The sequence below is a fragment of the Bos javanicus genome, chromosome X (assembly GCF_032452875.1).
Source record: "Bos javanicus breed banteng chromosome X, ARS-OSU_banteng_1.0, whole genome shotgun sequence".
NCBI lineage: Eukaryota > Metazoa > Chordata > Mammalia > Artiodactyla > Bovidae > Bos > Bos javanicus.
Genome location: NC_083897.1, coordinates 117,613,270 through 117,627,713, shown reverse-complemented (window position 1 = coordinate 117,627,713; position 14,444 = coordinate 117,613,270).

Sequence of the window (14,444 nt, the reverse complement as noted above, 5' to 3'; positions counted from 1 at the left end):
ATGGTTAAGACTAGTCATCCCCATTTCTTCCTTGCTTGTCTATATTTTGTTGGTTATTTAGGTCAGGAACTTTTCCTTTTACATTGAAAATCATTTGGTTAAAGTTAAGCATCGTATCCCACAGCACTCAGAAGCTGATTTCAACAGTTATTGTACAGCTTAACACACACACATTTAGCTCATCTCTCACGTTTGTGTTGTACAGGTTGAATGGGTTTTGAGCTTACAATTTGTGGGAAAAGTGTCAGCAAATGCACTTTCACCAAAAGAGTAGATATGTAGCCTTTTTTCCCATCACTTTCATTATTTTTAAAACTCCCTGATGACTGTGTACCCTCTCTTACATGAAATTGCCTTTGACCTGATCAGATGTAATGGACTTAATTATGTCCTTAAACCATCTCAAACCTGATCATAGGCACAGCAAACCTGCTCGGGGTGAATGGCCTAGATTTAAATGACCTCCTTGCCTTCTAAATCCTTCTTTTGGTCATGGGCAGAGTTGATAGTCTCTTGCTCTGGGATTTAACTATGTATGGATTTACACAAATTTGTAAAATGAAAGTTGTAACCTCTATATCTGTTTTACTAGAAAAGACACCCATCTTCTGGTTAATGATAGTTTGTTACACAAACTTGAATGATCTAATGACACTTCACAGTTGTCCAGCCAGTACTTAATCAGGAGAATGAAGAGCTTATCATCTACAGATGAAGTCAAGTCTACAGTTCTTCCATCCTTCTCTTCTGTTTCCCCTATGTTCTCTTTTCTTTTTCTTGCAAACTTCTGCTCTGTTCCCTTTGAATCCAGCTACACTTCCACACTCTCCACCACCACTACCTCTCAGCTTTTTCCTGATCTTCTTTTTCTTCTGTCTTGCATCTTCCATTGCTCCCAGTGTTCCCTCCAATTTTGTGTTGTTGTAGTTTAAAGATATATTCTCCCTGGTTTTCCTATTTACCTTTGGAATGAAACTATCAATTTTAAATTATTATAATGTATGATCACTTAAAATTTTCACTACCAAGTTGCATATTGGAGTCTTACTACTCAAACTATAATCCATGGAGCAGCAACTTGGACATCACTTGTGAACTTGTTAGAAATGCCAAACCTCAGGACCTTCCCCAGACCTTGAATCAGAATTTCCCATTCAACAAGATCTCCACATCATTGGAATACACCTGAAAGTGTAAGAAACACTGTATTAGAATACATTTTCTACATAATAAAGTAGCATTTTAAAAAAAGAGTTTACAAAACAATATTAGTTATTTCTTATTTAACGGGGAAAAATTGCTAAAACGGTGTTACCTTTTTTTCCTTTTACAACTAAAGCTTTGTGAGGACAGAGTTATTCTTCTTATTATTCTTATTAAACACTTAAGAGTGTTTAATAATATTCTTGAAACTTTAAAATACTATGGTATTAGCTATTATTCTAGGAATAATTTTTTTATTTATTAATTTACTCACTAAGTATTGAAAACATTAAGATCTGTTTTACATATACAAACTAAGGGCCCAGGTAAAAACAAAGATTCAGATATATCCCTCAACATCTGCAGATCAAATTTTATTATGTTTATGTTTGGATCATATAACAGTATATTGAGTGTTAATAATCATTATTTTAGGTAGTGATTGTGGAAAGTTTATAATTATGCAAGTTAGCACTAAATATTTCAACAATATTACAATATTACTGGGTCACAAATCTGTAATTCTCATTCTCAGAAGAGGGGACTGAAGCCAAGTTTCATAAGCTTATCAGTGGCAGAACAGGGATATAAAGCCAAGTCCATTAGATGCTAGAACTTATATTTTTAAAATTTGTGTTATACTTCCCCTCTTAGTGTTTAATGTACAATTAGGTTCATTAGATGAAGCAGCAATTAAAAAACCTTACATCATAATAGCAGATTCTCATCTAGGAGTTTGGGATGGACATGTACACACTGCTATATTTAAATGATGTATGGAACAGTCTTATGGACTCTGTGGGAGAGGGAGAGTGTGGGAAGATTTGGGAGAATGGCATTGAAACATGTAAAATATCATGTATGAAATGAGATGCCAGTCCAGGTTCAATGCACGATACTGGATGTTTGGGGCTAGTGCACTGGGACGACCCAGATGGATGGTATGGGGAGGGAGGAGGGAGGAGGGTTCAGGATGGGGAGCACATGTATACCTGTGATGGATTCATTTTGATATTTGGCAAAACTAATACAATTATGTAAAGTTTAAAAATAAAATAAAATTAAAAAAATAAAATAGATAACCAAAGAGGACCTACTACACAGAACCAGGAACTCTGGTTAATACTGTATAATAACCTAAATGGGGAAAGAATTTGAACAATAGATACATGTATATGTATAACTGAATCATTTTGTTATATACCTAAAATTAACACATCATTAATCAACATTGTTATTTTATTGTATAAAATAAAAATTAAGAAGAATAGACATCTGTGAAGTTTTCACAATGAAAGATTGGTATTCTTTCAGTTATCACAGTGATATCAGTAATTTCCCTTTATTTTAATCTTTTAACATTAGACATGTTGTTGTTGTTCAGTCCCTCAGTTGTGTCAGACCCTTTGTGACTCAACATTCAAAAACTCTTTGCGACCCCATGGATTGCAGCATGCCAGGCTTCTCATCTTCCCATCCTTTACCATCTCCCAGAGCTTGCTCAAACTCATGTCCATTGAGTCAGTGATGCCATCCAACCATCTCGTCCTCTCTTATCCCGTTCTCCTCCTACCTTCAATCTTTCCCAGCATCAGGGTCTTTTCTAATGAGTGGGCTCTTGCATCAGATGGCCAAAGTATTGGAGTTTCAGATTTAGCATCAGTCCTTCCAATGAATATTCAGGACTGATTTCCTTTAGGATGGACTGGTTTGATCTCCTTGCAGTGCAAGGGACTCTCAAGAATCTTCTCCAACACCACAGTTCAAAAGCATCAATTCTTTGGCGCTCATCTTTCTTTACAGTCCAACTCTCACATCCATACATAGCTACTGGGAAACCCATAGCTTTGACTAGACAGACCTTTGTTAGCAAAATAATGTCTCCACTTTTTAATATGCTGTCTGGGTTGGTCATAGCTCTTCTTCCAAGGAGCAAGGGTCTTTTAATTGCATGGCTGAAGTCACCATCTGCAGTGATTTTGGAGCCCCCAAAACTAAAGTCTGTCAGTGTTTCTATTGTTTGCCGGTCTATTTGCCATGAAGTGATGGGACCAGATGCCATGATCTTAGTTTTCTGAATGTTGAGTTTTAAGCCAACTTTTTCACTCTCCTCTTTCACTTTCATGAAGAGCTCTTCAGTTCCTCTTCACTTCCTTTCATAAGGGTGGTGTCATCCACATATATGAGGTTATTGATATTTCTCATGGCAGTCTGGATTCTGGCTTTTGCTTCATCCAGCCCAGCATTTCTCATGATGTACTCTGCATATAAGTTAAATAAGCAGGGTGACAATAAACAGCCTTGTCATACTCCTTTCCCATTTTGGCCGTTGTTCCATGTCCGGTTCTAACTGTTGCTTCTTAACCTGCATACATGTTTCTCAGGAGGCATGTAAGGTAGTCTGGTATGCCAATTTCTTGAAGAATTTTCCACAATTTGTTGTGATCCACATAGTCAAAGGCTTTAGCATAGTCAATGAAGCAGAAGTAGGTGTTTTTTCTGGAATTCTCTTGCTTTTTGTATGAGCCAATGGATGTTGGCAATTTTATCTCTGGTTTCTCTGCCTTTTCTAAATCCAGCCTGAACATCTAGAAGTTCATGGTTCACGTGCTGTTGAAGTCTACCATGGACAATTTTGAGCATTACATTAGACTTAATCCTTCTTTAATTTCTCCAAACCTCTAAACATTTCACTAATGTATTACCATGTATTAATATATTTTAAAATAGCTTTGTAATTATTTGTGTATTAGTTTTTCTTCCTCCTAGTATGACATTAGAGTTAGTCCCTTAGTTCTTGAATTCAGCTCTCTGGATTATCATCAGGGTTTCAGCATTTATAAGATATGTGACAAAAAATCCATATTAACCTCTACTTCAGTGATCACGTCTTTAAAATGGGAATATACAAGAGCATCTATCTCACAATTTTGCTTTGAGAATTATGTTGGATGATTTATGTAAATTGCTTAACATATTTCCGTACAAAAATAAGCACTTGTATCTATTAATATTATTAGATTTTAATGACTTGAGAATAAAGATTTTATCATATACATCCTTGTATATACCAGTTCTGGTATATGATGGTTATTTTGAGGACTGAGTTTGGCTGTAAGCATCAGAAAACCTGTCAGTAGCTTAAACTGATAAAGATATATTTTTGTCATATAAAAGGAGATCCAGAAGCATGCATTTGAGTACTGATGTGCTAATACACCACTAAGATTTCAAATTTTTTCTGTCTTTCTGAAGCACCATTTTTTAGTCTGTGCATTTTATCCTCACATGTTCACAGAACTGCTGCAGTAAGCCAGATACTGTGTTCATATTCCAAAAAAATGGGAGGTTTGGTGGGCAAGGAAGGGCAAAAAAAGAAACAAAAATGTAGGGTGGGGAATGTTTGCTGTATCTATCCATGGTAAAATCTTTCCTTATATTCCTAACACAGGATTTCTGCTTGCATCTTCTTGGCAAGAAATCAAGTTATCTAGCTACCTTTAGCTGCAGGAAAGCCTAGGAAGGTAAATATTTTAGATTTGTAGCTCCTAAGTAAAGAAAAACCATGGAGAAGAAGAGGCTGAACGCCTTCAGGGTAACTGATCCAAAAGATCTACTATAATATACATTGATCATTCAGTGTACCAAAGAAAAAAGTCAGTATGTAACCCTTTAAATAAAATGCATCAAGCCTTTTTATATAAAGTAATTCCACATATTTATTTAAATATGATGATTCCCTTTATCCAGTATTTTGCCACTAAAGTGTTTGAAGTAAGGAATGCAACTTTACATCGATAATTTACTTTGGCAGCATTGTCATGGTGACAGGGGAGGGGGGAGAATTGTCCCTAGAACAGACCCTGAAAAAAACTGCTCTTAGCAAATACTTAGAGGTGTTTCTGCTGCTACAGATAATCGTAGGCATTGCCAGAAATTAAAATGTGCAAAGGATAAATACAAATCTTTCCCCTTCTCTGCAGTGTTGGAGAGATTTCTTTTTTAACCTCCATAGTCTAGTTGTTTATAGCTTCTTTCTTTGCAGTGTCTGTGACAGCTCAGTTATCACTGTTTCCATCTGTGTAACCACTCAAACTTCTGTCAATTGTAGATGTGTGATTTCAGGAAATTGTTACCTGATCTCTTTGTCTTTAACCAGTCCTCCTTGAACTCATCCATTTATAAGGCTGCTGTATGCTTCTTATCCCAGCCTCAGTTATCTTCCATGGATTTTTTTTTTTTTAATCGTGAAGGCCCTCCACAAGCTCTGCCCACTCTAAGTTGATTCAACTCTTCTTCTCCTTTCCATGCCTTAGTATGCTCACATTCATGAAAACTCGCACCTTTTTGTCTCCACAGAAAGTCTTTCAGCTTACAGCATAAAATTTTCCTTCCCCAATAGATTGTAATCTCCTTGAGAGCCCACTCTAAATTCTTTAATCCTATAAATCCTATGTTTAGCAAAAGGTCTGTGTATTTGTGCGTGTGTGCGTGTGAGCTGCTCAGTCGTGTCTGACTCTTTGCAACCCCATGGACTGTAGCTCACCAGGTTCCTCTGTCCATGACATTCTCTAGGCAAGAATACTGGGGTTGGTTGTCATTCCCTTCTCCAGGGGATCTTCCCAACCCAGGGATCGCACCCAGGTCTCCTGCATTGTGGGCAGATTCTTTACTGTCTGAGCCACCAGGGATGTTCCCAAAATATTTGCTAGTTCATCACTGAATGAATCAACCAATCAAGAAAGACATGTGGACAAGGAACTCAATTTTAGGGGGACTGTTTCACTTTTACTCCCTTGGGTGAAAACTGAATGCTCGTGATTTGTTCAAGTGAACATCTAGTTATTCAGGGGCATCCCTGGTAGCTCAGTCGGTAAAGAATCTGCCTGCGGTGTATGGGACCCAGGTTCAATCCCTGGGTTGGAAGATCTCCTGGAGAAGGAAATGGCAAACTACTCCAGTATCCTTGCCTGGAAAACCCCATGGACAGAGGAGCCTGGTGGGCTGTAGTCCGTGGGGTTGTGAAGAGTTGGGCAGGACTGAGCGACTAACATTTTCACTTTCTTTCTAGTGATTCAAGTTAACTCTGAATGAATTTGTTTTTCATCTTAATTAAGAGTAATTTCCTTCCATAGTCAGGTAATCATTTTCAGTGATCTGTAGCATTTCCCAAAAAGTTAAAATCTTTGTGAGTGTTTGAATCTTAAATTATTGTTTGTTCTCTCTTGGCTCAAAGATCTCACTCTTTAGAATTACAAAACCCTTTCTCTTGTTGCTGAAAGCATTTAATGTATGCAAACTTACATTGGCTTGAAAGCATTTTTAAAAATAAACTTTTTCAAATTGGAATGTTCTTACTGAATTCAAGCTTTTATGATGCTGTTTGATTTGGCATATGTTGCTTGTGATATCTGCATTGAAAACACTTTGCATTTGAGAGACTTTCCCTGCCTTATTGGGACATTTCAACTCAATTTATAGTTATCAAGAGGAAAAGAAAGAAAACATTTCCATCCAAAAGAGATTTCAGTAGAATTTAGCAGTAAGTACTTTAGAACAGCATCAACCTTGAACCTTTGCCCACTTTTTAAAAACAAAGCAACATTACAAGATTATCTCTTCCTTTTTTAAGGATCCACTGAAGGAGGGTTCTTTCTAGCCTCCTTGAAAATTTAGTAGTCTTCTAGATTTTCAAGTCTTCTAGAAAAGTATTCAATAAATTTCTTTCTCTCTTACCTTATCCAGTTACACTCAGAATAAGACTAAATTTATTTCATGATGTTACCCTTAATTCTACAGTGTTGACCATTGGTTGTATTCTCAGATCCTTCACAGAGAACCTGTGTCTATCAGGATGCATTTGGCTTCACATAATAGTCAATTCTTAGAGGTTTAGACCATGAGGATAGTTACTATTTACTTACAGGGAGTTTGAGGGGTAGATATTCCCATAGTTAAAAACACATATCATGGTTAGAGGGCCCCCTGATTTTTCACAAATGGAAGACATCTGGAAAATTAGCATGTAACTTAGTGTTACCAAGTCCCCAGAAACTCCCTTTTTGCTCTCTTGTAATCATTAACCTGCAAAGGCACCCGCTGTTTAGGCTTCTGAAAATAGGTTATTTTTTCTCCTTTTTGTACCTTTTATAAATGATACCATACACGATGTACTCCTTAGTGTCTGACTAACTCCTTAGTGTCATGTCTTTTTCAACATGATGCTTGTGAGGTTGATCCCATGTTGTTGTATGTACCTGAAGATTGTAGTCATTACTGTGTACATATATTTTCAATTTTGTAAATATATTTTCCAATCAGGGGGGAAATATAAAGTGAAATATGTGTGCAACTAATTGTATTCAGTTGTAAATAAGGATGTAAAAACCAGGAGAGGGAGAGTATATTTATACTAGGTCACAAAAGAACATTCAGAAAAGCAAACAAGTATACCTTGGGTGTATTGTGCTATGTGCTAAGTCACTCAGTTGTGTCCAGATCTTTCCAACCCTATGGACTGTATGTAGCCTGCCTGGGTCCTCTGTTCATGGGGATTCTCCAGGCAAGAACACTGGAGCGGTTTGCCATGCCCTCGTCCATGGATCTTCCCAACCCAGGTATTGAACCCAGGTCTCCCACATTGCAGGCGTGTTCTTTACCGTCTGAACCACCAGGGAAGCCCATTGGGTGTATGAGAGAGTTAGAAAGGATAAATCCAGGTTTTTTAAAAGTGGCCTAGCCCCCCCTCTTGTAAAGAATCATGTAAGTCATTGAGGGAAAAAAAAAAGAATACTTGTCATTTCAGAAAGCATGCCTGTTCTATTTTTTTTTTTGGTAGAAAGTAACATCCACATGAAAATTAAACTTGGAGCAGATCATGGGAGATAACTGCAGCCACCTAAACCCTGTTTTTCTTTTTTCCTTCTTTTTACATTTTTTTCTATATTATTGAAGTATTTATAGCTATATTCAAATTTCTTGTATTTCAATTTTTAATAATATTGAATTGTTTCAGGATATCTGATGTTGTTATAAGAAACATCAAAGATTTTGATGTAATTTTTAGTCAGTTTTATACCTACCAATTCCATATTGTGTAGAGGAATGAAGTGGGGCTTTCTCTTGCTTATGATCCTTTCTGGGACTGTAGGAGATATTGACTTGAAGTAGAAAATGGTGGTTCATGTTTAAATTGATTTAGCTAAAATTTTTCAAAAACGAATCCTAGTTCAGTGGTATTCTTTCAGTTTATTTCTCACTGTCAAAAGTCTCCTTCAATGTCATTTCAAGTGAAAAAGTCACATGGTGTATTGAAACATTGGCTTGAAAAAACTGTAGCTGTTTGCTTTGATGAGAAGGGAAAATAATTTCCAATATTAGATTAGACCGAAAAGAAATATAAAAGAGAGGTTTACTGGAAAATCTCTGCCTTTTATCCTTTTAAGGTTTCATGCAACTGTTATAAGACTATTCTGTTTTGTCTAAGATGTTCCTTTAAGTGACTTTCTAAGCCTCAAGGCATTTATCTGGGGCTTTGTACTCTTGGGCTATATTGTCAGAAATCTTTGTTTAAAAAAGCCTTTAGTAAAATTCTTGAACTTTGAATTTAGGCCACAATAACAATAGCAACAAAATACTTAATATTGCTGCCTTTCTTTATGTAATAATCAACTCCTCTTCTGCTCTCCTTTATGTTGGTGAGCCATTTTCCTGAATCTTTTTTAAAATGAGGTTAAAGAATAATGTGAAATAAATCTTACATGTGTGCCCTGATTTTTAAAGCAGCTTCATTTTTACTTTTGTTGGTCTAAATATAGAAATGACCTCCTCCTACGCCCCTCTCCTCAATTAGCTGCCAATGGTCTGGAACCTAACGATTTTACCTCATGTGATTCTATTTGTTTATAATCCTATATTCAACATTGTACTGAAGTCTGTTAAACATTGATAAGCTGGTTTTTATGCAGCAGGTCCTCAGAGAGCATTGCACTAAAATGCTGTAAAGACTGGATTAGGTTTAGGTATTGTAAGGTGGTTTTGAGACATTTTCCTAGTGTCTGTTCTTCCAAAGGTGCCAACTCAACTTGGCCTTGATTTAATATTGTAAAATCGCAATGCTGAGCTGACTTGGAGCTTCATATACTTTAGAATGAGTCTTTCTAGCGGTGATTTCACAAATAGTTCTTTTTTTTTTTTAAGTCCTGTGGAATGCAGTGCACACATGGGAGATTATTGAGTGGTTGCTGTGAAACATTGAGTTCTTTGCCAACATCTCAAGTTCCTTTCATTGCTATTCTAGTTATACCTTCTTCTTATCAGTTGCCAGGATTATCAGTTATCGGTTGCCAGGATTCTAACAGCCTCATCTGATACTGTTTTTATTTAGTAAGGAGAGTTATATTGTGCTTAATTTCTTCTGAGTTGTACATAATTAAAATCATCCCGCATTGTAGAGATAACCAATATTAACATCTGTGAGTATATCTTTCCCACATATTATGCTTTCTATACATAGACATCTATTTTGAAAATTAAAGCAGTATCATGCAGATCATTTATAACTCACTTTAAACACTGTTTTTGATATATAATATCTCATACACAGATCATAATATACATGCATATTGTATGTATATTATAATAATGTATATGTAAGGTATAAATAATAATAAACATACTCCATAACCATCACCTAACTTCCAGAATGATGCTGATACTTTGAAGTACCATGTATCCCTGTGAAACAGTAGTCTTCTCTCTAATGCAAGGATAATTAGTCTTTTTTAATTATGTATTTATCATCTTCTTAATTGAAAAAAGTTCCAGCATATGTACATGTGTACACACACACATATATATATATACATGTTCATGTACACTGAGTAGTTTTTGTGTGGTTTTCAACTGTATATAAATACTGTAATGCATGTAATCTTTTCTGACTCATTTGTAATTCAACATTTTCTCTGAGGTTCCTCACATGGGCAAGCACAGCTGTAGTTCCATCCTTTTGACTGCTATTTATATAACACTTTGTAGTTATGCTCTTGCTGATGGGAAGTGGCTTTATCTCAGGGTTGTTCTAATAAACCGTACTCCTGAGAAAATTATTGTTTATGTCTCCTGGTTGAACATGAGCAAGAATGTCTTCAGTGCCAGTGACTAGGAATGTAATTGATGGGTCAACTTATATGGACACAAACTTCAAGATGATACAGTATTTTCTAAAATGTCTCACAAAAAACCCTAAAACCATTAGTGTGTAGAAGCTCACATATTTCCACACTTTTACTAACTCTTAGTATTAAAGACTTGATAAAATGCTGTCTCATTTAATTTAGATTTCTCTGATTAATAGTGATGTTGAATAACATTTTACATTTATTGCTCCAGTCTTTTGTGTGAGGTAACTATCTAATCCCTCATATTCTGTATAATGATTTTTGTCAGCTTAGGGTTGATTATTAATCTTTTCTCTGTAGGTTGTATTTTCACCTTATTGGTATATTTTAAAAATCGGAAACTCTTACTTTTCATATAGTCATATTTGTTAATCTTTTCCTTATAGTTTGTCTTTGAGTTTCATTTAAAGAATTCTTCCCTACCATGAGATCACACAAATATTCTCTAGTATTTTCTTCAATCATTAAAAATGTTCTTTACCCCTTTAAATCTATAATCCATCATGAATTCAGTCCTTTAATGGTGTGAGAGAGTGATCTGAAGTTTTTTCCAGTACGAGTAATCATTTATCTGAACACTTTATCTTGAATAATATATTCTATCCACACTGAGTTGCAATAGTAATCTGTGTCCTATGTCAAATATTTTATAATAAAGTGTGAAAGTGTTAGTCACTCTGACATGTTCAAGTCTTTGCGACTTCATGGATGGTAGCCCACCAGACTCCTCTGTCTATGGAATTATCCTGGCAAGAATACTGGAGTGGGTTGCCATTCCCTTCTCCAGGAGATCTTCCCGACCAGGTTTCCTGCATTGCAGGCGGATTCTTTACCATCTGAGACACCATGGAAGCCCATAATAAAGTCAGTTGCTATGAAAAAAACTAGTCCCCCCGAAATTCAGATACCTCATACTATGCAACTGGCTTCAGTCAATATTCAAAACCCAAGCTCCTTCCCTCTTATGTCTCCACCATCCACTAGGACATTATGTAGTCTTCTGTATCCAGTTTAAAGATGGAGAAAGAACGGATTGAAAATGCATGCCAGCTTCTGAAACAACTTGGTCACAAAATGATCATACTGCCGCTTACGTCCCTCTCGCCAAAACTACTCATGTGGCCACTCGTAAATGAAAAGGGTGCAGAGACATATTGTTTGCTGGTGGACACTTCCCAGAGGCGTTGTTTCTTTATGGAAGAGTGTGATCTCTGTAGTGCTCAGTTAGCTTTGTTGTTCTTCAGTCATTCAGTTATGTCTGACTCTTTGAGACCCCATGGACTGCTGCACGGCAAGCTTCCCTGTCCCTTACTGTCTCCTGGAGTTTGTTCAGAGTCATGCTGTATCAGGTTTCTTTTTGTGCATGTTACCTATGCTGTACATTGCATTCTTATAACTTAGTTATTTCATGCTTAGTGGTTTATACCTCTTAATCCCCTTCGTCTATTTTGCTCCTCCTCCTCACCCCACTCACCCCGGCGACCACAGGTGTGTTCTCTATGTGAGTCTGTTTCTATTATTTTCATATTTGTTCATTTGTTTTATTTTATAGATTTCACATATAAGTGATAACATACAATATTTCAATGAGCACATTTCACTAAGCATAATGTCCAACTTCACAACCCAGGTAATCACAATGGTGTGATCACTCACCTAGAACCAGACATCCTGGAATGTGAAATCAAGTGGGCCTTAGGAAGCATCACTACGAACAAAGCTAGTGGAGGTGATAGAATCCAGTGGAGCTATTTCACATCCTAAAAGATGATGCTGTGAAAGTGTTGCACTCAATATGTCAGCAAATTTGGAAAACTCAGCAGTGGCCACGGGACTGGAAAAGGCCAGTTTTCATTCCAATCCCAAAGAAAGGCAATGCCAAAGAATGCTCAAACTATCGCATAGTTGCCCTCATCTCACATGCTAGTAAAGTAATGCTCAAAATTCTCCAAGCCAGGCTTCAACAATACACAAACCCTGAACTTCCAGATGTTCAAGCTGGATTTAGAAAAGGCAGAAGAACCAGAGATCAAATTGCCAACATCTGCTGGATCATGGAAAAAGCAAGAGAGTTCCAGAAAAAATATCTATTTCTGCTTTATTGACTACGTCAAAGCCTTTGACTGTGTGGATCACAAGAAAGCAGACCACCTGACCTGCCTCTTGAGAAACCTGTATGCAGGTCAGGAAGCAACAGTTAGAACTGGACATGGAATAACAGACTGGTTACAAATAGGAAAAGTAGTACATCAAGTCTGTATACTGTCACCCTGCTTATTTAACTTATATGCAGAGTACATCATGAGAAACGCTGAGCTGGATGAAGCACAAGCTGGGATCAAGATTGCCAGGAGAAATATCAATAACCTCAGATATGCAGATGACACCACCCTTATGGCAGAAAGTGAAGAACTAAAGAGCCTCTTGATGAAAGTGAAAGAGGAGAGTGAAAAAGTTGGCTTAAAGTTCAACATTCAGAAAACTAAGATCATGGCATCTGGTCCCATCCTTCATGGCAAATAGATGGGGAAACAGTGGCTGGCTTTATTTTTGGGGCTCCAAAATCACTGCAAATGGTGATTGCAGCTGTGAAATTAAAAGACACTCCTTGAAAGAAAAGCTATGACCAATCTGGAGAGCATATTAAAAAGCAGAGACATTGCTTTGTCAACAAAGGTCCGTCTAGTCAAGGCTATGGTTTTTCCAGTAGTCATGTTATGGATGTTAAGATTTGGACTATAAAGAAAGCTGACTGCCGAAGAATTGATGCTTTTGAACTGTAGTGTTGGAGGTGACTCTTGAGAGTCCCTTGAACTGCAAGGAGATCCAACCAGTCCATCCGAAAGGAGGTCAGTCCTGAGTGTTCATTGAAAGGACTGATGTTGAAGCTGAAACTCCAATACTTTGGCCACCTGATTGAAGAACTGACTCATTGGAATAGTCCCTGATGCTGGGAAAAGTTGAGGGCAGGAGGAGAAGGGGACAACAGAGGATGAGATGGTTGGATGGTATCACTGACTCAATGGACATGAGTTTGGGTAAACTCCGTCAGCTGGTGATGGAGAGGGAAGCCTGGTGTGCTGCGGTTCATGGGGTTGCAAAGAGTCAGACATGACTAAGTGACTGAACTGAACTGAATGTCCAACTATGATGTTGCAAATCACAAATTTTTTTTTTCCTTTTTGTGGCTGAGTAGTATTCAGTTATGTGTGTGTATATTTATATGTTATATCACATTATATTTAAAGCTCTATATAAAGATATATATATATATAAAATATCTTCTTTGTCCATTCATCTATTGATGGGCACTTAGATTGTCTCCATGTCTTGACAATTATATGTAATGCTGCCATGAATACTGGGGTGCATATATCTTTTTGAATTAGTGTTTTTGGTTTCTTCTGATAATTACTGGCTGTAAAATTGCTAGATCACATGTTAGTTCTGTTTTTGAGTATTTGCGGAACCATCATACAGTTGTTCTCCATAGTGGTTGTCCCAATTTACATTCCTATCATACCAGCAGTGCATGTGGATTCCTTTTTCTCTGCAATTTTTATCTCTTGTCTTTTTAATGGTATTCATTCTGACAGGTGTGAGGTGATAGCTCACTAAGATTTTGAATTGCATTTCCCTGGTGATTATTGATGTTGAATGTCTTTTTATGTGTCTGGCCATCTTGTGACTCAGCTGGTAAAGAATCTACCTGCAATGCAGAAGACCTGGGTTCAATCCCTGGGTTGGAAAGATCCCCTGGAGAAGGGAAAGGCTACCCACTCCAGTATTCTGGCCTGGAGAATTCCATGAACTGTATAGTCCATGGGGTCACAAAGAATTGGACACAACTGAGCAACTTTCACTTCACTTCACTTCACATCTTATATTCCTCCTTTGGAAAAATGGCTATTCAGATCCTCATCCCATTTTGTTCAATTGGGTTACATTTTTTTGTTTGTACATTGAGTTGTATTAATTCCTTATCTATTTCGGATATCAACCCCTTATTGGATATATCATTTGAAAATATCTTCTCCCATTTAGGAGGTTGCCTTTTCA